Source organism: Parasteatoda tepidariorum, chromosome 2 (assembly GCF_982258835.1).
Source record: "Parasteatoda tepidariorum strain Cologne lab strain chromosome 2, Ptep-v5.0, whole genome shotgun sequence".
NCBI lineage: Eukaryota > Metazoa > Arthropoda > Arachnida > Araneae > Theridiidae > Parasteatoda > Parasteatoda tepidariorum.
In genome coordinates, this window is record NC_141756.1 from 14794562 (window position 1) to 14821617 (window position 27056).

General features: G+C 31.6%; 1 long non-coding RNA gene across 1 annotated transcript; it reads right to left on the bottom strand.

Annotated features, from left to right (window-relative positions):
* On the bottom strand, positions 1 to 26807 carry LOC147814550 (uncharacterized). Its single transcript, XR_015430695.1, has 3 exons — positions 26622 to 26807; positions 12469 to 12678; positions 1 to 127 (listed from the first exon to the last, which is right to left on the bottom strand). It is a non-coding gene; the product is annotated as an uncharacterized LOC147814550 (long non-coding RNA).
* Positions 26808 to 27056: the final 249 nt, after the last annotated feature.

Genomic DNA, 27056 nt, shown 5'->3' on the forward strand with positions numbered 1-27056 from the left:
AAAGCAATTTTATACAAACTATGTTACAATAGATATAAAAGATTAGAGAATTCCATCTACCAGAAATGATCGTGCGAAGGATGTGCTATGTAAATCGGCTGAATGTGATGGTGATGATGGACTTGAGCTGAAAAAAAAAAATTTGAATTGAGCTAAAGGATTCCAAGTATCTAGTAAATCAGCATCAACACAGCGTTAATGACCTCCAATTCAACATATTTATCACTTTTGTAACATTTGAAATAAACAAAAACTTTATTTGTTTCAGAAACGTAGGTGTATTCTAAATTCCCGAAACTTGGAAAAGAACTCTCTGCAACAAACACTAATAAAACCAGTGATGGCTACATGTTGTACAAATCCTCTGCAAAAATCGAGATTTTTTTACCTACCTGTTTTAAGCTTCTTTTTTTTTCAAAGATTTTATTGTCACATAAAATTAAAGAAACGAAATTGTCCGAATAATATGCTAATAACATAATTGCTGTGAGTTTGCAGTTTGCAACAGTTATTCATGATTTTAAAATTCAGCCAACTTTAGCCAGTTTCACTATACGCTAATTCCACACCATCGAAGAACCACACACAGTTTCGTGAAAATGAAAAACATGCTTTTAATATTTTAAAAGTTACTCTAAAGCTAAATTACCTGGGGTCATAAAAAGTTGAAAAATTGACAGTTATTCATTGATTTTAATAACTTTTATCTAACTGAAAAAATCTCGCCAAAACCGTCCTCTTATTTTTTTAAGAAATTACAAATATTAGGAATAAAAATTCATAGATATGATTTAAGTTCATTCAATATACACCGAAGAGCCATTACATTATGACCACCCTCCATCTATAACAATGGGCTCGCCCAGGTTTTCATGGTTTCTAGCCCAGGAACAATGCTTTCATGGGGCACATTAGGACCCATAATCCTCATGAAACAATCCCTGACGTCTGTAAGCTACTTGAACATAGTTGCAGACCAGGTTCACCCATTCATGGCAGCAGTTTTTCCTGCGGGGATGGTGTTTACCAACAGGATAATGCGCCATGTCATAAGGGTCGAATCGTTATGGATTGGTTCGAGGAACATTCCAGTGACTTTCAAGTCATGTCTTGGCCCCCAAATTCACCTGACCTTAATCCAATAGAGCATTTGTGGTCCTACTTGGAAAACCACATTCGTGCTGCCACGTTACCCCCTCGCAATGTGAGGGAATTGCAGGACCAGTTGGTGAGCGCTTGGTACCAGATGCCTTAGACTACCTATCAGCACCTTGCGGAATCAATGCCACTGCGGTGCTAGCAGTTTTGATGGCTAAAGGTGGTCTTCATGTTATTAGCAGGGTGGTCATAATGCAATGGCTCTGCGGTGTACATCCACTCCTGGGATTTGTACGGCCATTTAAAGGAAGAAAAAACTCGGAAATCTTGACATTTCAGAGTGGTCAAGAAGAGAAACTAAGACTAGGGAGCTGTTTTCGCTTGCGCATCGTTCGTTTATTTGATCCTTTTTCCTCAATTTTATTTGTAGTAAGAGGCACAACAACTCATAAATTCGGTCCAATACTAAGCCAAATTCTTTACAGTAAGCAAAATTTATAAAATGAATGGTCTTAAAAATCATATTTATTTTGAGTGATAAGCTAAAAGAATTTCTTTTTACAAATTAATCTTAGTCCAGAAAATATTTCAACTGTACCGTTACCCCTTTGGCTGTGATCTCAAAATTTAAATTTAGTAACGGTTACCCAGGTTATTTAGTAGACAAATATCTAATGAATTACAGAAAACTTTTAACATTTAAAACTCATTTTTATTGCACCTCTAAATCTTCAAAAACATAATTTCACACATTTCCAAATGCCAACATGGGAATAAACATTTATACATTAATTAAAACAAAAATGCAACCTTAAAACACTCAAGCATAACCTTCAACTTCTACAGTTCAAAAAAAGACATTTATAAAATAAAAACTTCATTTAACATTTCTAAAAACCCAGACTTGGTTTATGATATCTATAAATTACACTTAAATGCTGATTGTTCTCCTACACAAAAAAAAACACAACATAACAGTTCAGAATTTTCGGTAAATGATTCCTCTAAAATATTAACGAAATAAAATTTAAAGTTTTATAAGTACCCTACGGAATTTACTGCTTTCACTCTGGAACCGCCCACCGGAAAGGTAGATGAACTCATGGACAAACTCCTCGGCTAGGATCTCGAAATTTCTCCAGCTATTCTAATTTCAAGCGACTTAGGCATGTAGAAGGGGGACACCGGACGTCCAGCATAGATTCCTTCGGACTTGGCCCATCGTCTCAAAGATATCGGCTTTTGGCTAATCCCGGTAGTCCTTCCCGCTAGAGACTTCAGTTTAGCTTTCCCTAAGGTTACGATCCACCATCTCCGAGATACTGTCACGAACCACTCCTTCAGCGGACAAACTCCGTATCCCCAGGATACTGCTCTGATTAACTGCTTACTACTGGTACTGCAACTGCTACTAGCCTTAGCCACATTCGTCGCTTCTCTTTTATCCTCCCTTCAACAAGGCGAAAGAATCTAGACTGACCTGTTTACCACGTCCAGAGTCATCCCGCATCCGGCGGACGTCAGAACCAAAAAAAAAAGATCCCTGAGAAAAACCGTCATGAATCCACTAATACCCTATACAAGTTATAATACCATCTTCAATAAATATTAATAAATTTAGTTACATAGATTTTACCCAAAAAAATCCCTTTTTAAAAGACTAATTCAAAATTTCTAAAGAAAATATCATTATGATTGAATTTAAACTTTACCGTAGTGGTGCCATCTACAGACAAATAATCTATCTTTAAAAGTATTACAAAAAAAAAACTTATAATAAATTTCAATTTATTACAATACCATCGCCTCACCGAAAAAAAATTAAAATACTTTTAATTTTTTGAAACACTATAGCACTATGTTAAAATGACCTGGAACACTATCAAGAAATCAAGAAAACTAAATTACTGGTTTCACACAAAAATTTCCGTTTTTTCCTTTTCTCTAAGCTGTTCATAAATAACTCCTACTTAAAGTTCAAAATCTCTAAAAGCACCACGCGGCTTTAAACCTACTTTTAGATCTTTATCACTAAAATCAAATCTGACCCTAACAATGTGCACCTTGCAAGGAAACAGAAAAGAGGAATCAAATATGCGCCAAAGTAGTTTAAACTACACTTAACTTTAAAAAACATTATAACTCAGATTTACACTTAGCAATACCTTTTCCAGCGGCCCATAGGGGGTCAGGAAAAGATTGTACAGCAACGTTATCAATCTTCAGCTTTCAACTTTTAAGCATCGAAACATTCATAATCTGCATTTTCAAAATAACATTAAAAAAAACAAAAATGGGACAAACCCAGTTTTGACTGATTACATACATCATTACAATTGCCGGTGGAGACCTACACTTCACACTTATGTACATAAAAGGACCGTGGTCCACCTGAAAACAAAAAACAGTCTCCACCGACCTACTACATTCCGGCTTATGTAACAAAAATATGCACCGCCAGATATAAACTCCTCCTCCATATTTGGAGAACATTTGACATTCCACCCCAAAACATTTATAACCCAATTTAAAACAAGAAAAATTTAGTTGCACCCCCCTCTTACAAATTCTAATTTCTTATGACCCGTCCATTTACTCGTTGTCTTAAGTTATAACGAGGTTGCGGAAAAGGCACGAATTTACCTGTCTCATACAGTAGATTTTCTGGAGCAGGTGTTTCTACTCTTTCCCTATCTATACTGCCACTGATTTGGTCACCGAACCCACTATCTCTGGATCGCAAAATTTCCAATCTTTGCTCCGCCTTTGCCACATTCTCCACATGAACAACCCTAGTACAGCCAAAATTTTTTGTATGTTGGATTTTCAAAGTGACCGGAGATAAGACTTCAACCACCCTGAAAGGGCCCTCATTAAATTTAGCAAATTTCTTGCACTGGTTTTTCTTTAACACAGGATTGAACCAGTATACTTCATCCCCTGTTTGGAAATTATATTGTTTGACGTTTTTGTCTCTACGAGCTTTTCTATTTTCTGCAGAATATTCTAGATTTTCCCTCGCTGATGCATAAGTACTATGCAATTTACCAAGTAAATCTTTGGCAAAGTCCTCAGCACCCGCATAAGAGAAAGGTTTATGATTCCTGAGAAATTCCAGAGGTAAAGTTAATTCCCTACCATACGTTAATAGTGCCGGAGTAAAGTTAGTTGACTCCTGAATAGCTGTTCGGTATGCTAGTAAGGCAAATGGTATTTGCGTATCCCAGTCATCATGTGTAGAATTAACTATATGACATAAAAAATTTGCGATTGTCTTATGCTTAATTTCTATAGCACCATTACTCTGGGGGCGATAAGGGATAACATTAATTTTATCTATTCCCAAAGATTTATAAATTATTTTCATACCCTCACTTATCAGATTAGATCCTCTGTCTGTGATTAAAGTTTTTGGAGAGCCAAAACGAGATATAAAATTTAAAAGTACTATGGCAATATCCTTACTGCTGACCGAGGAAACCGGGACAGCTTCTAACCACTTTGTAAAATGGTCAACAATGGTGACCAAATACCTATTTCCATCCTGAGTTAAAGGGAGCGGTCCTACTACATCACATGCTATTTTCTCAAAAGGACCATATGGAGGTGGCACTTTCTGCAAAGGGGCTAATCGCTTGGGTTGATGAGCCTTTCTTTGTAAACAGCTATTACACGACTTAATGAAGTTCACAATATGGGAAGACATTTTGGGCCAAAAATAAATTTTCTTTATCTTTCTTAAAGTCTTACTAATCCCAGGATGGCAAACCAAAGGAGAATTATGATACAAGTTCAAGACGTCTTTCACTAAACTTCGTGGAATAACAATTTTTTCACTCTCAGCAATTTGGCTTTTCTTACACCTTAATAATTTGTCTTTAATAAAAAAATGAAAGTTAGATGGCACTGGTTCATTTTTGCCCAAAGCCTCAACAATTTCTTTGCAAAAAGGATCTTTTTCCTGCTCTTCAATTAATTTTGTCAAGGAACAAAGTGATTCATTACAATCCACTTCATTAAATAAAATTTTGTTACTGATAGTTTCTGCTTCGTTAACATTTCTACTTAGAAAGTCTGCAATATTATTAATCTTTCCCGGAATATATTTTACCTCAAACTGGAATTGTGACAAAGAAATAGACCACCGCGCAATTCTACAAAAAGAATCCTTCAACTTCAAGGTATTAGCTATAGGGGAATGATCAGTGTAAATAAAAAATTTCCTTCCTAGCAAATAGTGTCTAAAGTAATTAGTAAAATAAACTATTGCCAAGGTTTCACGTTCGGTCACCGAATACCTGGTCTCTGGTGGCTTCAGTTTTCTACTTCCAAAAGCTATAGGGTGAGGAAAACCCTCATCATCCAGCTGAGCTAACACTGATCCGATAGCATGATTACTGGCATCAGTATATAAGTGAAAAGATTTTGACATGTTGGGTAAAACTAAGACAGGTTCAGAAATCAAGAATTTTTTTAAACTCACAAACTCCGTTTCCGCCTGGTTGTCCCATTCAAATTTGCCACTTTTAGTTAAGGCTGTCAGCCGAAGTGATTTTTGACCAATATTCGGAATAAACTTTCTATAGTACCCGATACATCCTAAAAATGACTGAACATCTGTTTTGTTTCTTGGTGTTTTAAAATTTTTAATAACCTCTATATTTTTCTGGTCTGGATAAACCTTACCATCCTGAATAACAAACCCTAAATAATTAATTCTATTAGTAAGGAATGAGCATTTACTTGGTTTTAATTTTAACTTATTTTTTAATAATCTTTCAAATACCAATTTAAGTTTGGGAAAGTGATCCTCAACACTGTTGCTGGCAATAACAATATCATCAATATAAATGCCAATATTCAAAGGTTCGAGACCCGATAATACCACGTTCATTAATCTTTGGAAGGAATTGGCACTGGTTCGCAGACCAAAAGGTGTGCGTGTAAATTGATACAGTCCTTTATGGGTTGCAATAGCTAACTTATGTCTATCCTCCGGTGAAACAATTTCTTGGAAAAAACCCGAAGTCAGATCTAACGTACTGAAAACTCTTCCTCCTGCTAAATTATCAATAGCCTCATTAATGTTGGGTATAGGGTAGGAATCAGGAACAACCTTAGCATTCAAGGCTCTGAAATCTGTGACCAGGCGATAATCTCCGGTCGCTTTTTTTACCAATAGAATAGGGGAACTGTAAGCTGACACGGAGGGTTCCAGTATTCCCGCTTCCAATAGAATATTTATCTGCGAGTCCATTTCCTCACGTAAATTGTATGGTACCCTATAAGCTCTACGCTTTACCGGCACATTATCAATTAGGGGAACCCTGTGTAGTACGGTATCACAACCCGGTAGATCTTTAACTGAGGCCGCGAACACATTCTTGTTTTCCTTTAAAAATTTTATTAACCTATCTTTAGTACTATTATCTAGATGGTCTAACTTAAAAGTTTGATCAAATTCAAGATCGGCCTCATCACACTCACCGAAATTTTCATGAGCTTCGATACTAAAATTAGGTAGATTGCTATCACTTGATGAAATTACCTTTTCCAGTTTAACTAATTTAGTATTTTTACTTAAATTTATGTCATTTCCTGTGGGATTTAACACTAAAACTGGAATACTATGATTACTCTTAAATTTGTTAACTGACCTTGCCACACAGTATTCCCTGTCGTTAAAAATAGGTTCCACCAAACACAATTCAGAATTAAAATATTTCCTAACGTTTACATTTACTATCGATTCAGAAAAAGGTGCAAGGGTATACTTTTTATTTAAATAACCGTAAATATCTTCTTTCCAAGTTTGTTCAATTACGTTTATCACCTTTCCCTCTTCACAACATAACCAAGGTATTATTTCTTCACCTATTTGAATTTTATTAGCTTGATAATCAATTAAGCACCTGTGTTTGTGAAGGAAATTACTTCCCAAAAGCATAGAAAAATTCTTAGATAATCTAGAAGGTAATACATAAAAATCACATTTACACTTGTACGAACCAACTTGAATATCAATTTGAACTTTATGCTGTAAAGCAATCCTACTGTCCGCCACAGATGAAACACACATATTGCAATTTTGACGCTTAATGTTAGAAGGTAGGAAAGATTCCTCAATTAAATTAAGAGCTGCTCCTGTATCAACCAGAGATAAGACTTTTAAATTCTGAAAAGTCACACTAATAATGGGAAGGGTCCCTACAGTTTCATTAGTATAAATTTGCACGAACTTGGGCATACACGCTGTCACCTGTGCCTGTGAAGCACCCGAACTTAGTTTTCCTGTCGAATATCTCCAACTGCATTATCTGCAGGTTGACTTTGGACATTTCTACTCATTCTCTGCCTGGCACGGCAGTATCTAGCAATATGCCCAACTCTACCACAATTGTAACAGGGACCTATCCTCCTCTCATTACTTCTATTATCTCTAAACGCTACTGCCCCTCTATCATGATTTCCCATATTTCCAGTTACTCTAGTCTCTAGTTTCTCTACCTTTTCAGTTAATTTCTCTATGGTGGATGCCAGGTTTGCACAAACAGCAGCCAACCCATTCTCATTTTGTTCAACTTTAAATATCTCTGTTGGGAACTGTAAAAACGGATTATTCGTGGCCTTCACGGTTAGCCAGGCACTCTCCTCCAGAATAGCTAACTTTTTTAACTCCTCCAAGCTTTGCGGGTTTCGAGCCAAAACTCCTCTCAGAATATTAGGGTGTAAATTTAACTTTAACATACTAAATAGCATATGGTTTCTTTGTGTCTCTTTTGTTTCAGTGTCACATTGACCAAAATCCAAAAATTTGCTTTTTTGCACGGCCTGTGCCAAATATCTCTCAACTGGCATATCTACGGGTTGCCTGAAGGCCATAAACTCAAAAAGAGCCGTTGAAGGAGAAACTTTTTTACCATATAGATTAAGCAACTTATCTTTCAACTTTTTAAAGTTGTCAATGTCTTCCCCAAATTCATTTATACAGTCTCTGGCTTCCCCAAACAACCTATCTTTGAGTGCAAAATACTTTTCTGACTCTGTCCAACTCCACTGCGACGCGGAAGCTTGTAGGCGCTCAAGAAATTCCTCCACCGATACTGTAGAGTCCCTTCCTCTAAACGTGGGGAGTACTTGCAATGTTAAAAGGGAAAAATTACCAGGTATAAATACACCCGTTTGACCATCCTGTGGCGAAAGCTTATCTTTAGGACACATATTCGATTACAATTCAAATTTCACAAGCACACTATTAATTGAGTAAATCTTAACTTGTTTACGTCTATTTCAAAAACTGGGAATACATGAATACACTCAAATATGATACAACTTTAAAACACATAAAAAGTCAAATGTTAGCATCTGGAAATGCAAAAGATTGCAGCACCAATTTAGGCCCTTTCTATTAAATTTGCCTATCCTGGTCACGGCACCAATTTGTACCGTTACCCCTTTGGCTGTGATCTCAAAATTTAAATTTAGTAACGGTTACCCAGGTTATTTAGTAGACAAATATCTAATGAATTACAGAAAACTTTTAACATTTAAAACTCATTTTTATTGCACCTCTAAATCTTCAAAAACATAATTTCACACATTTCCAAATGCCAACATGGGAATAAACATTTATACATTAATTAAAACAAAAATGCAACCTTAAAACACTCAAGCATAACCTTCAACTTCTACAGTTCAAAAAAAGACATTTATAAAATAAAAACTTCATTTAACATTTCTAAAAACCCAGACTTGGTTTATGATATCTATAAATTACACTTAAATGCTGATTGTTCTCCTACACAAAAAAAAACACAACATAACAGTTCAGAATTTTCGGTAAATGATTCCTCTAAAATATTAACGAAATAAAATTTAAAGTTTTATAAGTACCCTACGGAATTTACTGCTTTCACTCTGGAACCGCCCACCGGAAAGGTAGATGAACTCATGGACAAACTCCTCGGCTAGGATCTCGAAATTTCTCCAGCTATTCTAATTTCAAGCGACTTAGGCATGTAGAAGGGGGACACCGGACGTCCAGCATAGATTCCTTCGGACTTGGCCCATCGTCTCAAAGATATCGGCTTTTGGCTAATCCCGGTAGTCCTTCCCGCTAGAGACTTCAGTTTAGCTTTCCCTAAGGTTACGATCCACCATCTCCGAGATACTGTCACGAACCACTCCTTCAGCGGACAAACTCCGTATCCCCAGGATACTGCTCTGATTAACTGCTTACTACTGGTACTGCAACTGCTACTAGCCTTAGCCACATTCGTCGCTTCTCTTTTATCCTCCCTTCAACAAGGCGAAAGAATCTAGACTGACCTGTTTACCACGTCCAGAGTCATCCCGCATCCGGCGGACGTCAGAACCAAAAAAAAAAGATCCCTGAGAAAAACCGTCATGAATCCACTAATACCCTATACAAGTTATAATACCATCTTCAATAAATATTAATAAATTTAGTTACATAGATTTTACCCAAAAAAATCCCTTTTTAAAAGACTAATTCAAAATTTCTAAAGAAAATATCATTATGATTGAATTTAAACTTTACCGTAGTGGTGCCATCTACAGACAAATAATCTATCTTTAAAAGTATTACAAAAAAAAAACTTATAATAAATTTCAATTTATTACACAACAAGCTGAAATTACTAGAAAAAAATAGCCCCGCGAAAGGTTAAACCAACACAATATCATTTCGGTTTTTACAATAAAGGTTTCTTGGCAAGGAAATTGAATGTTTTTCAATCCTGTATCTCTCTTTAGTTTGATGTTTTTCCTCTCAAGGAGGTGTTTTATTGTGTTGTATTTTAACTTTATTCATTTACACCACAGACTTTATCCTGCCTTATTTGGATAAAAAAATATTTCAAATGTGCCTTACTGTTTATGTTCTGCTCATTTTAAATGTTATAAAATTCATAATTAAATCTTCTAGTATGCCTCTTTGCTGTGTACATTGCGCAAGAAAAAAAAACAGACTACTTTGAATAACTTTTGATTTAATAATAGGATCTTTACGTTCTAGGATTCAGTATTAATGGCTCGATAAGGTGATGTCAAATATGCTAATTAATTCGTGAAGACTACCTTAAGTTACTAAATCAGACAATAGAACGTACTTTCTCTGAATAAATATACCTTTATTTTCAGAGAACCCACTTATGTTACTTTTTCAGAGAACCCTTAATGTTACTTTTTCAGAGAATTCTTAATGTTAATATTTCTTTTCTTTTTCTTTTTTCGTTTTACCAATTCGGATTTCTGTTTCCCAAAATATAGTTGGTAGCCTCAATCTGGGAAATATGATCCCAATAGTTATGTCAGAAGAGTTATCAAAATTTCGGATTTTCGAATTTTAAATAAGCGACTTTTTTATAATTAAATTTCTCATGAACTATTCTACCAATTTCGCTCAAATTTTATGTTTTGCCATGTAAAATTATATACTTTAAAATTACTCTTACAATTCAAAATTCTTTGGACTATTATTAAGTAATATAATAAAAAATAATAAATATTCACTAAAAAGTTTTTTTTTTGACTTGTAATTATCACTTGATCAATTAATTTTAGAATTTTATGCAGAATATTTTCAATTGACCTAAAAATTTCATGAAATATGAGGAAATGCGCAAGAAGTAAAATTAATATTTAGGGATTCAAACTTTGGATCGCTCTTTTGACCAAACTATAGGCACCGTTTCCCAAATTAGCTGCTAATTTTGTGATCAGAAATTTAAATTTGTTAAAAAAGGTATGTTTATAAAGAGAAAGTACGTTTTTGTGTTTGATTTTATATTAGCGCATTTGAATCACCCCCTTAAACTATTATGATTGAGTTCTGGATTTGTATTCTTTTCTAGAAGAGGATTTGTATTCCTTTAATGCCATAGAAATAACAAAAACTATTCAAGCACACCATGAAATATGATTCCATAGAGGATACGACACCAACCAACCATTGAATTCTGGAACGTGAAGATTCGATCATTAGTTCAAAAGTTAAAAAGTAATTAAGAACGGTCCATTTCTTTCTTTCTTTTGACCACTGTACTTGTCAAGCCTTTTTGTAATTTTATTGCTTAATTCTTTGATTTTAACTTTAAAAATTTTATTCCGAATTTCAGAGATTTAAAGATTGAAAGAAAAATATCACTTGAATGACAACCAGATGCAAATTCTACTGTTAACAAAGTCCCATACATCTGACATAGTTCACGATATATGGATACCTATTTGTCGTTAAGAATCGAAAATTAGATACGAAACAAATATTTCCTCGTAGACTTACCATAAGTATATTCACACACACACGCTGTTAATGCATTTTTAATCAGTGTGGGAATCTTGTAAGTCTGTAATCTTTTCCCTTGATTTTAAAGTTGATGATCTTAGCAACTCAAAGCAAAATTGAAGTTAGGTATCCAAATCTTTTGAGAAATAACTAGATTTTTAAAAATTATGATAGCTATAATACTCGGGCATTTTATCTATTAATTATGCCAAGTAAACAGATTTTGATAAAATGGATGTTTCCTAGGAAGTAATTTTTATTCAAAAAATTTAGAAAACTAACTGAAATACTGAAATATATTGATATTTAAGAACCTGAACTACCTGATCAACAACTACACAATTTCAGCTTAGTTGAAAGTAGCTTACACGCAATTACAAAATTCGTTTGTCCGACGATAATTCCAAGCAAAAAAAAAATTTTTGCAAATATTTATTATTTGCAAATAATCTTTTAATCTTTTCGGCTCAGCCCATCGGATCAAGGCCCAGAGGTCGACCAAAGCTGAGATGGGCTGACTGCGTGGAAAGAGACTTTTCAGTCTTAAAAGTCTCAAACTGGAAGACAACTGCCAGGCAGAGACAGGCCTGGAGGAAGTTGATTGAGAAGGCCAGGGCCCACCCGGGGCTGTCGTGCCATTGAGGAAGGAAGGAAGGATTTATTATTTGTTATTATTTTATTTGATATTAATCGGAAAAAAATTTGAATTATAAGGTACAAAATTTCTTACAGCACATAAAAGTAAGTAATTTTACATGGCAAAATACAACTTTTGAGAGGAATCGGTCGAATAGTTGCTGAGAAATTGAATTATTCTTTCTGTACCTAATTTTTTTCTGTATTTTAAGCATTTTGTTAGTATAAAAATGGATGAAAAATGCGATTTAACGATATATGGAACTATATTTTTTTTTCATGAATAGCATTTATAATTTAATATGTTGCTATCAAATTGATTGCCATGTTTCAATTTGACACACTAAGAATAGAAATGTAATTTTCTTCAAACCATTTATACTAATTTTCTTAGCATAAATAAAAACCATGTGAAGTAAATTTCTTACCATGTCGGTTACTTTCTAGCAATTTGGCGACTGCTCCAGCTGCTAAAAGAGCTGTTATGGCACTATTCCCTTGGCGATGTTTTCCACCTTTCATAAAGAGCATATGATGACCGCATTGCACTTCGCTAGAAAATAATGCAATCAGAGCCATAACAGCTACACTTAAAATTGTTAGATGCCTTCTAGAGGACATTATAAGGACCACTCAATCTAAAATAGAGATGTTTGCATGTAAAAATCAATATGTTATTATATATATATATATATATATATATATATATATATATATATATATATATATATATATATATATATATATATATATATATATATATATATATATATATATATATATATATATATATATATATATATATATATATATATATATATACATACAGAGAGAGAGAGGTATAGATATAGAGATACAGATATATACATTATCATAGGAATACACAATATCACAACAGGATATTAATCCTGCCATTATTTGTTTGTATGTTGATGTTTTAGTTAAAAGAAATTCTGCACTTGAAATTCTATTCTTTACGCTTGGTTTGTCTTAAATCACTTGTTTCTATACATAAAATTTTAAATTAGCAATGAGAGTAAAACAGAATTTGTATTTGTATCAACAATGTGAGTGTGAAACAGAATTTGTGTATATATCAACAATGTGAGTGTGAAACAGAATTTGTATTTGTATTAAAAATGAGCGTGAAAATCAGAATTTGAATTTGTATAAACAATGATTGCAAAACAGAGTGGGACTTCAGGATTACGCCGAGGGGAAGCATTCCTGCCACAATTTGTTTGTATTTTGAAAATAATTTTGTAGCACTTGCAGCTTCATGATTGATATGACCTTACTTTATTCTATACCTGAAATTTTGATTTACCAATGCAGTTGAGACAAATATCGCCATAAACAATTTCTCCCACTGAACAGCGTCCTCTTAAACGACGGACTACTTTTGTGAAGGAGATTTAGCCCTGGATAAAAAGTTTAAAGTGTGCATAAGATCGCGAATATATAACTTGAAATAGTAATTGATGATAGTAAATCGAAACTATCAGGATTTAATGGAATTTTAAACTACTACCAATGGAGTTATTTACTATCAATTGAATTCCAAACAATTAAATAAGAAGTTTGAACAAAGTTCTAATAATACCGGTTCAACTTTATAAACAAAATGATCCTTCAAATAAAAATTGTGGTGAGAGCAATAAAATATTCAAGTTCCATAATTTCAATTAAGCCAGCAGGAAAAGTGAAAAACTGTATAAGTCACAAAAACTGTATTTTAACTGTTTATAAAGCTGTTTTCGGGAACTATGAATATACTCGTGATTTTTATGATAAAAATTTTATAATAATATGATAAAAAAGTTTAAATAATATTATAAAACAAATTATGATTATAGAAATAACTGTATCAATTTATTATAATTTTGTTATTCCTTAGTGTGATACGAACAATATAAATTTGTTTTAAAAATTATAATCTTAAATTGTATAGATATGTAATATTTTTGGATTGAAAACCGTTTGAATTTTTATATTTTGCATAAAATGGATTAAAGCTGTTAGTAGCTTTCGCAGTGGAGAAAATCAATAAAATTAAATTAATTGTTATTACTTTTATCTTAAATTATACTTGCTTTAATAAATAAGCCTTTTGAACTAAAGAACTTTCTACGTTGAATAAAATAAATTAGCTACACTTGATAGTAATTTCTTTTGATTATTCAAGTCTTCTTCTACAGACTGTTAATAATTTTAGTGCTGCCCTCTAAAGGCAGCACTGTTAACTACAGTTTACACAATTTTTCCGCCCATAATTAGAGACGGTGCTGTCATCTTTGAATTATTTTAAGAACTAGTGATTTTCATATTCTTAAAACTTATAAAAAGGCAATAAATATATTTATAAAAAGGCAATATTTTATTTACTAAGAATTTTTTTCTATTTTTTATTTCCATAATGAACATTTTCCATTTTGTACTTTTATAGAATGAAAGCTCTTTTCGTTATTCAAGTATCAGAGAGGCCTTTTTAATTTATTTTATCACCATTTCAATAATATCATTGTTTGGCAAAAAAAAAAAAAAAAAAAAAAAAATGCCAAAAAAAACCATAACTTACAATTCAATTTCTACAATAAAAATAAATTTATATATTTGTCGTTTTTTTATTTTCTTTATTTTAGTGATATAAAGACAATTTTAATTACTTTTTGTTGACAAAAGTTTGGATCAACTCAATTTTTAATATAAAAATTTTGAAAAATACCACGACGTAAATTTACACCCTACTAAAATAGAAATAAGCGTTCACGTATTGAAAAAAAACCCACTTAAATCAGGATAGCATAACATTCTATGAAATTAATTAAAGTTCAATTTATTATTTCAAATAAATAAATACTGAATAAGTTATATAAACACGTAAGAAAAAAAAAACTTGAAAACGAAAGCTATTAACCTGTTCTTAACAACAAAAAAATTCCTAGAATAATTTTATCAAATTACTTGGAATAATTAACGAGCAATCGAGTGCATCATTAAATACTGGAAAGAATTGAATCGGCCAATCTGGTCGAGGAATGTGAAATTAAAATATTGATTATAAGTTGTCGCGTATACTGAATATTGGAATGATTAGGTATGTCTAATTGTTCATAAATATTTTATCGAAGATTGAAGAAAATGATTAAGAAAATTAGTTTGTTTACGTTTTCATTTTTCAGATTATTTTTTACGATTGATATTTTATCTTTTTTCTAATATTCGGTCACAACTGTTCATTTCAAAACACATATTTTAAAATCGACTGGTTCCTACACTTTTTTTTTTGTATTTTTAATGATACAGTCCTTATAATATTAATAATTTATTCAATGATAGAGTACACGTCAGAAATTTGACCTACACTGTGACACAGCTATTACGTGACAACCTTTTTTGGTTGTAATACCTTAAAATTATAATAACATATCGTAATAAAAGATGATAAACGATGACTTTTGAGCATATTTAATTTATGTAAAATTAAAAAATCAGTGGTTTGATTTTTTTTTTTTTTTTAATCTTAAGAATTCCTTTACAATCACTTTTAAGAGCTTTTTCCCCCTTACGAAGAAATATTTGGTGTCTAGAAAATAAAATCTTAGTGATGTTTCGAGTGATTTCTTTTAAGAAGTTCACTTTCACATCAGGAAAAGTTTCACTTTTAGTCATTTTGCAAATCATTGAAAGAAAAAAAAAAGAAACAGATATCAAAGGCAAAAGGCTTAAAGGTCCTTAATTTATGCAAATAAAGTTTAAAAATATTTCTAGAGCTGGAAGCGGTGATAAATTGTATTTTAAATTTCACATAAATTACTTCTGTCCGTATACTGTTTTATATTTAAGGATGACAATTAAAATCTAACGTTGGATACACTGATTTTTTTTTTCTTGTTTAGTTCTTCTATTTGGGTTGGGACCAATTACTCAAATACTCTCACCAGGTATGCTTTTGTCTGGTATTCCTGAGATTAATGTTTGAAGGTAAATGTGAAGTTGCCTAATATGAACTTTCCCGGTATTCCTCCTCAATGATGTGGTTTCAAGCGAAAGGTGTAAGAGTCATTGTCCGGTATTTCCTACACAGAATTTTTTTTTCTAATCTAAATTGTGTTTTGACGGAGTGAAAATAGTCATCTTAGGGCTGAAATAAAATTATCTTAACTTCTAGAGGAAAATGAAAGATTATAACAATGTAAAATAAATATTGATATAATATGACTAATTAAACTGTAAAAAAAAAAAAAAAAAAAAAAAAAAAAAAAAAAAAAAAAAAAAAAAAAAAAGGTTGCTTAAAATTGAGCAAAAATGTGTCGAAAAAGAGCCGAAACATATAATAGTCGATTTTGAAATCCCCATGTATTCAAAACTAAAACAGCTTATACTTATTGAGCAAAATACCTACGGAAGGAAAAATATGTGAGAGAAGTGCATGTTGGCTGCCTCAGGAATCGAACCAAGTAACTCCGGATACGTAATAAGAGGTTTTTATCACTAAAGTTGTACAATGCGCGAAAATAAATAAATAAATAATAAAAAAACGGATCACCAGGAATAACTTTTGATCTAATGATTGGATCTTCACGTTCTAGGACTCAATCTAATGGTTCGACTCGGTAACCTCAAATATCGTAATTAATTAGTGCTGATTATATTTTAAGTCACGAAATCAGACACAAAAATGCACTTTCTCTGAATAAACATACCTTTTTTTCGATGGATTCGAATTTTTGACCCCCAAAATATAGGGGGTTACCGCAATCTGGGAAATGGGGTCCCAATATATTAGTCGGGAGAGAGGTCCAAAGTTTGGACTCATAATGTTAATGTTATTTTTTGCGTATTTCACCTTATATCAAAAAATTCAGTCGTAAAATTGGTTTGATTTCTCAGGAATTATTTGACCGATTCCGTTCAAATTCTGCATATTGCCATGTTAAATTACATTCCTTAAAATGATATAAAAACGAGTATACCTTGCGATTTAAAAAAATTTGCAATAATTATTACATAAAATAATGAAAAGTAGTAAATATTGACTGAAATTTTGTTTTTTTGCGCGTGGAAATATCTTTGGTAAAACGAATCTTATGATTTAGTGCAAACCTTTTTGAATTCATCTCAAAGTTTCTCGAGATATGGAGAAATACGCATAAATTAGAATAGACATTATGGAGTTTTAAACTTTGAACCACTCTCTGGACTAAACTATTGGAACCATATTTCACAGATTGTGGCTACTCTCTATATTTCATCCTACTATCCCCCTTAGATCATCCTACTACGATCTCGGAGGTCTTTGGCTTGATTCCTGCCGGCGGAAAGCGAACTCTCTTATATATTTTTCTCTCTGCGCTCATTTTATTCAAAAATGAGTATATGGTATTTCAATTCTGAATAACTGGGATTTTCAAATTTGACTATTATTTGTTTCGGAGCTATTTCGACAATTTTTCACTTAATTTTGAGAAACCCTTTTTTACAGAGTAGAAGAGACAAAAATAATGCATTCTATTATTAGAAATGTAAATTCTGATATCGAAAAAATTTTTTGTTCGCTGTATTTGCTTTAGAAAAATTGCCGAATCTCTCTCCAACTGCAAAGAAATGGAACAATCCAAACCTATAGGGAGGAAGCTCGGAAATGAAGAACGTTTTGCAGTTTTGTTCATAGAGGGAAGAATCCGTTTTATTCTAAAAAGTATTTCATACAATAAATTTTTCATTTTGTAACAAAAAATATATTTTTGATTGCGTGAGGTCAGTGGTTGGAAGAATAGTGCGATGTAAAAAACCAGTAGTTTGTAGCAGTTCCTGGCAACTACTTTTAACGTTAGTTTAAAAGAAACACGGTTTTAATACATCTAATTTTTCGTAATTCGATGGATACAAATCCTCGCGGGTCCGTCAATGGATGGAATGAACATTTCTTAGTGGATGTAGCTGAGCATTAACGGAAATTAAATATTTAAAATTATATATAACTAAAACGAAAAATAGATAATTAATCATTTTAGTCACACTTTCATTTGCAAATGCAGACTCGTGAAACATTGATGTTATTTCAAGGAAATGGAACGTATTTTCGATGTACTTAATTTCTTAGAGAAAATATAACAGCATTCAATTGCAATAAATAAATATAAATTGCAATTAAAACTTACAATTATTTGATAATGAAATTATCAAATAATTGCAAATAATAATTTCCCATTTCGCTGATGAAATATTCGCTGTCGGAAAAGGCTTAAAAAGTTGAAGGTTAAATGAACAAATTCGAAAAAAAATGTTTTGGAATAACAAACTCGCTCTTGTAAACATGAATAAATACTTCTTAATTATTTTCTTATATTTTATGTAGGCCAATTTTTGACTGAAAACCATTTTGAACGTGTGTGTAAATTAAGTTTTCCAGCAAAGCTCGTCTCTTTAAAGCAGTGAAGTAGTTACTAAATTCCAAAATAGATGGTACATTTAAAAAAAATAGTTGTAGTTAGCTACATTTGTAACAAAGTAATTGTAGTAAACTATAAAAATAATGTAGTTTTTCCGACCACTGCGTGATGTACATTATTATACTAATCGATCAAAAGTGTGTTCATATACTTTAGCTGTTATGAGAGATCTAATTTGCATGTTAAAGGATGCTTTGTTTTCGTCATTTTTAAATATTAGTTTTCAGTTACGTTGTAGAATTGTATAATTTTATTTATGAAATCAAGATTTTAAAATAAAGGTCGAGTTTTAACTTTTTCCCTTTTCTTACGGTACTAATTACATTTTATAGTGAAAAGGAATTCATAATGTATCATATTTTATTACTTTCGAACTATTTAGTTTCAAGTTAAAGAAATTTAATTGTAGGTTAAAAAATTCCTATTTTGGGGGTAGGTAATCATTTTAAAAAATGCTTTTATTCCTGAAAATAAATAAATGAAAACACGATTTACTTAAAAACTAATTTCAGTAACATTTCAGTTTCCCTTTATTATGGCGACAAAATGAGCCATACTTTGCATAAAAATTTTATTTTAGGAATATTTAATATTTTTACGATTTTAATATTAATTAAGCGTAATGGAACATTAATTAAAAACATCCACTGTGGGTAATTTCTCTTTTAGTAAAAATTACACCCAATTGATTTGTCTGTATAAACATAATTGAGAAAGTTCGGTTTAATCTCTTCGAAAAAGCCTTTTCAATTTATGAGGAATTATTCACGCCTTAGGTGATTCTAATTCCTGGATTATGTATTGATAATAGGGATTAAAAATTCTGCCTTATCAGAAAAATTCACTATTTTATCTCATTTAGAAATATATTTCCTGCAATGGAATCTAAATAAGGGAAAAACTACAGTGCTGACTGCCATGTCTAATAGGTGTATATGATAAATATAATAGAATATATTTTGCCTTAAAATATTTTGCCTTCTCTAATTACTTTTAAAAAGTATGGCTTACTTGCTATGCTGTACATCTTATCTGAAATATATTAGGGAGATTCTTCAAATTTCAGTTAGCTCCGGTACCTAAGATTTCAAGTACTTGTGCATGCGTCATTTCTGGTGAAATGCTCATGCGTCCGTGAAAAAATACCAAACTTACGTATGTAAAAATTAAAGATTTTTCAAAACTCCGTAAGTTGAAAACGCTAACTTAGTGGATTATCGTTTTAACTTTGACCACAAAATCAAAACAAACATTTACAATGGATGTAGACTATTTCTTTAAAGCTTTGGTATACAAATCAAGATGCTTTGCTCGAAGTAAAACTGCGGATCTGTGAGCAGAAAAAATTGGTAGATTACATATTTTGACAAATTCACTGATAAAGAATGCAGCTTAGTATTATTATTATTAATAATAATATTTAAAAAAACATTTATCAACTTCTATTGATTATTTAACTTCTTTAAACTAAAGTGTATAGTTAAACTAAATATAAATTATAATTTTGAAATTGCGAAAACATATCTAGTTTCTTATGGAACTAGTGCAATCAGACAACCAGAATATTTAAAAAAAAACAATAAAGTTATTTATTTATTGAATGAACCAATGGTTGCAAGATCACACGATTCATTTCTAAATTTTATCAATGCATTTCTTAAAATTCGCATCTCATGTCCATGTTTTTAGTTCGAAGGTAGGCTTCAACAGAAAACAACATTTAAGAGCTATAAACAGCGTGCTTATAGCTTTCTCCTTGTAACGAAAATCACGACAACATAACATAAAGATACGTAACATCTAAAATAAACGCGAGCATGCGCAGTTGATTCAATCTTACGTACGGGAGCTAACGTAAAAGAGTGCGAAATCTCCCTATAGTTAAATATTTAACTGTATTAACCTCAAAGGGTTAGGGTTTTTTTCTTATACAATTGAACGGAATTATTCAAAAATAGACCCAGAGCATTTAAATTATTAAAAATAATGTGTGGGACATCAGTATTTGGGTTATTTTCAAAATGGAGAGACATTTAGAAAATTTTTCTCAAAAAATTAAATATTCGATTTAATATACGTATAAAAATTTAAGCTGTAATTAGAATGTTTCGTGCACTTAATGATCAAAGCATCAGTGCCCTTTATGATTTGAAACATAAAATAATTTAAAAAAATATTAACTTGTATCTGTATTCTGATATTAATATTCTATAATGGTTAAATAAAACGAAAGGTTACCTGAAACAGAAAATCTCGCAGTTTACATACCTACATTATTGTTACCAGCAAGTAGCATCAATATATTATTGTTCTTAATACATTATACACTAAATATTTATTTGTTTAATGTAAATATTTATTAGTATTTGTAATTTTATAAAAGACATAAATATTTCCTTCCGTCAAAAAATGTAAAAAGGATCCAGCGCATGCGCATACGAAATAACGTGACAGTCAGGAGATACGTCACCTGTGTTCCGGTTGTTGGATAACTCTACATGTATTGTCTCCCGTCAACTGCCATTTTATTCTTTCTTTCCATGTGAAAATCTGTTAGCAAATTTTATCAACATAGATGATACAAATGTATCCTCAAAGAAATATCTTAAGGCTGTTTTTCGAAGGCTCCGTCGTAAGATGAAATGATGCTTTTTTTACGAATACGACGGTTGCTATTTATATTTCTGGCCTTGGCAACAGTAAGTGTTGCTAGGCGACCGAAGACGATTTTAATCGAAAGTTTGATATTTTTAAACATAAATTCAGCAGACGATTTACCATTATAGCTTCATTTGTGTTGTTGACTGTAAATTGAAAAGTTCTTCTCTTTCAAAAAATGGAATTGAATCGTGAACATTTTCGTGCCATTATTTTTCATAACTTTCGACGTGGATTGTCAAGACAAGAGTGCTTCGATGAACTTAATTCTTTATTCAGCGATAAAGCGCCATCCTACAGCACTGTAAAAAATTGGTATAACGAATTTAATCGTGGTCGATGTCCGATCCAGGACGAATCCCGTGCAGGTCGTCCAAAATCCGTTGTTGTGCCAGAAAAGATCGATGCTGTGCGTGAACTGATAAAGCAAGATCGTCATGTGACATACCGTGAGATAGAGGAGTCTTTGGATATTAGTATGACTAGAATCAATAAAATATTGCATGAACATTTGAGCGTAAAAAAAATTTTTTCGCGTTGGATCCCGCATAATCTGACAAACGCTCAAAAAAAGGCTCGTGTCGATTGCTGCAAGGAAATGTTGGAAAAATACGTTCAAGGCACATCAAAGGCTGTGTATAACATCTACACAGGTGACGAATCATGGATCTATGCATATGAGCCGGAAACAAAACAGCAATCAACTGTATGGGTCTTCCAAGACGAGGCAAAACCAACAAAAGTTGTTCGAGGAAGAAGCACATCGAAACAAATGATTGCCTGTTTCTTCGGCATTAACGGTCATGTGGCAACAGTGGCGTTAGAGCAACGCAGGACGATCAATTCTGAATGGTACACGACCATTTGTTTGCCAGAAGTCATCGGAGAAATTCGAAAAAAGCAGAAGAACAGGTGAATCATTCTTCATCATGACATGCGAGCTCTCACACATCGACTCAAACAAAGGCATTTCTGATGGAGCGAAAGAAGAACTGATGGGTCATCCGCCGTACAGCCCTGATTTTGCACCCAATGACTTCTTCTTATTCCCACACATCAAAAATAAACTACGTGGACAACGATTTTCGACTCCCGAAGAAGCGGTTGATGCATTCAAAACGCATGTTTTGGAGTTACCTTAATAGAACTGGAAAAAGTGCTTTGAAAATTGGTTCAAACGCATGCAAAACTGTATTGATCATCATGGAGAATATTTTGAAAAACAATAAAACCAATTTCGATCCTACATATTTGTTTTTTCATTATTAGGCCAGAAATATAAATAGCAACCCTCGTAATATGCTATTTTTATAATTGCTGTGCAACTGTTACTCATGACTGTTAGGTCAAGTTTAGCCTCTCTAATACCAGCGCTGTCTACGTTTATTTTGAAAATGGTGCAGAACGTCTGTATGGAGAAAGCCACGATTTTGTGATATCAGTGATTTTAATCCTTTTCACCAGTCAGTGATTTTAATAATTTTCATCTAGGTGGGAAAATGTCATCAAATTGGCGATTTTTGAAAAAAATTTAATAACTTTTTAAGTATTTAAGTCATTTGACTGTTCTAAATCCCAGATAATTCTTCATGGCAAGATTATATCTATAGTTTAAAATCATCCAATTCTTCAAGCGAACACTTAAACTATGGGTTTTTTACTTTCCCTGGAGACAAAGCTCCGAAAAACAGCTTTAATTAGTAGGACCGTACTGTTTATTAATAGTGTAAAAAGGCAGAACAAACCAACCAGAAACAAAAAGAGAAAAAAATTTTCTTCACCCTAACTTCAGTAGTGGTTGGGAGGAAAAGAGGGTGAAAATCTGTTTCGAGAACCTCTGCTGTTGTGTCTCTAAATGTTTTTTTTTTCTTCATACAAGGGGACCGCAACGAAGCTTGGGGGACTGGTTTACTTTATGCCTATGGAAACTAGACTTCTTACCCTATATACATTCGTTGCTTCTGTTACTATTTATGGAAAAATTGTAAGCTTTTATGAAGTTTACCATTTTATATGAGTTAATAATAAATAAATGTTACTTAATTCACAGTTATCATATTTACACTGCATATACCTAAAATTTCCTTTCGTTAAATAATATTGTGAAATAAAGTTTCCTTAACGGAAGAGAGCAGAATGGGAAAAAATAGCAGACTAAAAGCCTGTTAGTAGAGCTGAATTTTAAATGTTCTTGCATAGCAAATTATTGAATTTTAGTCAGACAAATAGGGATACTTACTTATACTATTTCGTTTAATAAGCTTAATATGTAATGAAGTGCTAATTATAATGTGAATTAACTAAAGTGGAAAAAAAATCTTCTTTATATAACTATTTAACTTTAAGCTTTAAAAAAACATGAGAAAAACTTTTTTTAATAGATTTCTTATTTTTATAGTTCAAATTTTATCAGAAAAACTCGCAGTTTTATAATTATTAGTTTTTTATTATAATTGTAAAACCAAAAACGATGAAAGTAGTTTTTAAATTAAAACAATCTAGATTTGCAATTAACCACCATGAATTTGGTAACAAAGTGAAAAATTAAGAAGAGGCAGAAGTAAACTTCATGTCAATTTTCGTTGTCCTTTTTCTTTCGTTGTTTTCGTCGTTCTTCTTTTCAACCCACAAGTTTCGTTGAAAAGAAGAAGTGTTTATGTTACCGTGAATTATCAAAATCAAGAGAATGTCGACCTTCACCAATGAATGTCAACAATTTTAAACTAATTTATTAATTGATATTATTATATTTATTCTATATTTTAATATCTATTTAGGATAGATCAGGAGAAACATCAGAGTTCGGAGTACCTTTTCAGTGCATGCTGTGCAGTAGCACTTGACTTAAAAAACATTGATGTAGGGCATACCGGATAAATGTGTACCGGGCAGTGCACTAAACCTTAAAAAAACATCAGTGTAGAGTATACCGGACAATGCACTTAACTAGAACTAGCATATATTTCGGACATTTACCAAAGCGACTGTGTGATCACCGGTGGAAATCAACAACCATCAATTTCGGTCATTCATAGAAACGTTTATACTAAACTGAAAAGCATAATTAGATCTTACCATTAAAAAGTCAAATGAACACTAAAACAATTAATTTAAAAGAGTCATGCTAGTTACAGAGGAAAGTAAATAAAACATCTTTACCTAGTTAAAGCTTTATTTTCTTAGAATACAGCAATTATAATGAATTTTTATTAACTGCTACTTTATCTAAGAATTGTTTATTCGGGGAGAAATGGGACCAGTTTTTGCCGACATAACAGAAATAATATAATCCAATAATTACTGCAAAAGATAGAAAACATCCTTAGACAGCATTAAAATGTTAGATTTTGACTCAAAAGTAATTTTAAAATTGTTTATTCTATAAGCTGTGTTAACACTATCTTCACAACGAGATAAATTAAAATTATTTTCAATTAACAATTGGCTTAATTGCAATTAAATTAGAGACATAGAAGACAGGGAAGCAACAACTTAGTTGTATCTGACGTATATTACATGGGTATTATTTTTAATTTCTGCTAATTTCTATGTATTTACATTTACAATAAGTAAATTATTTTAATACTTAAAAATGTCACTTGGAATTTTATTTCAGTAATTGAAATTATTTAAATAATACTCATGGGACATCAAATGTACAAGTATTTTAAAAATGACCCATTTATATATATTTTATAATGTTTGATATTTCTGTATTTTAGTGAGCTAAATAACATTCTATTTTCAGTATCTTTAATTTTTATCAATGTTATAAATAATAGATCTATTTAGCTCGTATGTGTGAGTCATCTTTAAATCTATTTATTTTCTAAATTATTGCACGTTTGTTACATTAATTTTGCTTTTTATTTTTTGATTTGTATGCTTTGAATACTGTGAAGACCATAATTCAATCCGAGTATAAACTAAAGATTTCTATCTAACTAAGAGTGGAATCATCTTTTTTGCAAATTATTGATATGGGGCTAAGCATGTTTAAATTAATGCTTATGTATGAAAAATCGCCTATTTTTACAAATAAATAAACGTGGTGAAAAATCTTTCTTTCAATAAGTTCTAATAATGAAAATTAGAAAGAATTACAACTCAAAATAATTTAAAATAAAATTTGCTCTTCAAAAATATATTTCATACTTTGTTGGAATATTTTATCTCATAATCGGAAAGTTCTTCATAATGATACTTTTGCCTCGTATTGAATCATAAAACAATTGCAAATGTAATTTTCTATTATAAAAATGCATCATATATTTTATAACTATTTTCAAACCTTTGAAAATGTTTTTTTTTTTTTTTCACATTTTTTACATTCTGACTCAAAGTTTAATTTCCGTTTACTTCTTAATTTTAACAGTAAATTGGTATATATTTTGTTACTGGTGCATATTAAGTTTTTGCAAAAACTAATAAGAAATATAATAGTTGAAAAAAATTAAAATATTAATCCATTCAACACAATTTTATATTGCTTAATTTAATAGTTTCAATTGCACAAAAACAATTTGCAGAGAAATGTTCAATTTTGTTCCAGTCATTTCCTTTAGCGTTTTTTTTCTAGTTTATGTCCACTTAAATCAAAAACTCTACTAATAATTGAAATATCTTTGAAGTTCATGATTTTTTGAGCGAACTCAAAAATACTTAAGAGTCAAAAATGCTTAAGAACTCAAAAATGCTTAAGTTATTCAAGCGCTTTAAGCCTCGTTGATTTAATTTCAAAATCTCGAATATAATGTTTGGATAAAACTAGTTCTATGTTATCATTTAAATTTCCTCTATTGTAAAGAAAATATTTAATTTTTTTTTAAAAAAAGGGGGGGGGATTTTTTTTTGCAACTGTACCATGATCATTAAGTTTATAAATATTTTTGTTGATTTACAAACTTTTTCTCTAATTCACTCATTCGCCCTTTCAATTATTAATCGGTTCTCTAAACCATCTCTAGAAAAATAATCCGTTTCACTTAAATGTCAGTTGATTAATTCACATATTTTCTAAATTGTCGGATTGCCCATTCACTGATTCATTGATTTCTTCATTCATTGATTCATTTGCTTTCGCCTCTTCGTTAACTCCTTTATTCATTCAATCAATTATTTTTTTAAATTATTTTTTATCAAGGATCTATTTACGAATGCATAAACTTAGTAAGAAAAATAAACAAATGGTTGTCACAGTAACAGAAAACGGATGAAAGGGGATACATGACTGACAATCACCGTATAATACAACTTAAAATCTTGCATCTTGTGATGTTCCTCAATTTTTTTTTAATATTATCAGTTTAATAAATGAATGATGAGTGAAAAGTTTACGAAATGTTTATAAATCCACAATGAGACTATAACACTAGTTTAATTATAACACACTTAGTACTCTATAACACAATGAACAATTTCATCCCACGGAGTTGATAAACACAAAAAAGTTCAAATAGTTTACTTACCAGTTTCTGATCTACTAAACAATAACTACTCGAGTCAATTGAATTGACACTCATTTATATAACTAGATTTTTTAGATCAGTCCGATACGGGAAGTGATATCATCAGAACCCCCATAAACGGAAGTGGCCCACTTCCGAAATCAAAGTTTCAGAGTCGGGTACAACCCAGTTAAAGAAAACAAAAACAAAATATCAATGGAATAAATCATAATAATCTTGTGTTTATTGATGTCTTACATCTTCTTCGCTTGTACCGCAGTTCAAGGCGTTGCCATTCATGAACATACTAATGTCGTGGTTGATGGAGCATGGCTTGAGGCACTTATGTCACCATTTTTTTTTAATTTTATGTCATTAAAATGTTATTAAGATTAATGACGGTGGAACATCAAACGCTGTTTCATAAATTTGTATTATTTCTCGAATGCTTAGAAA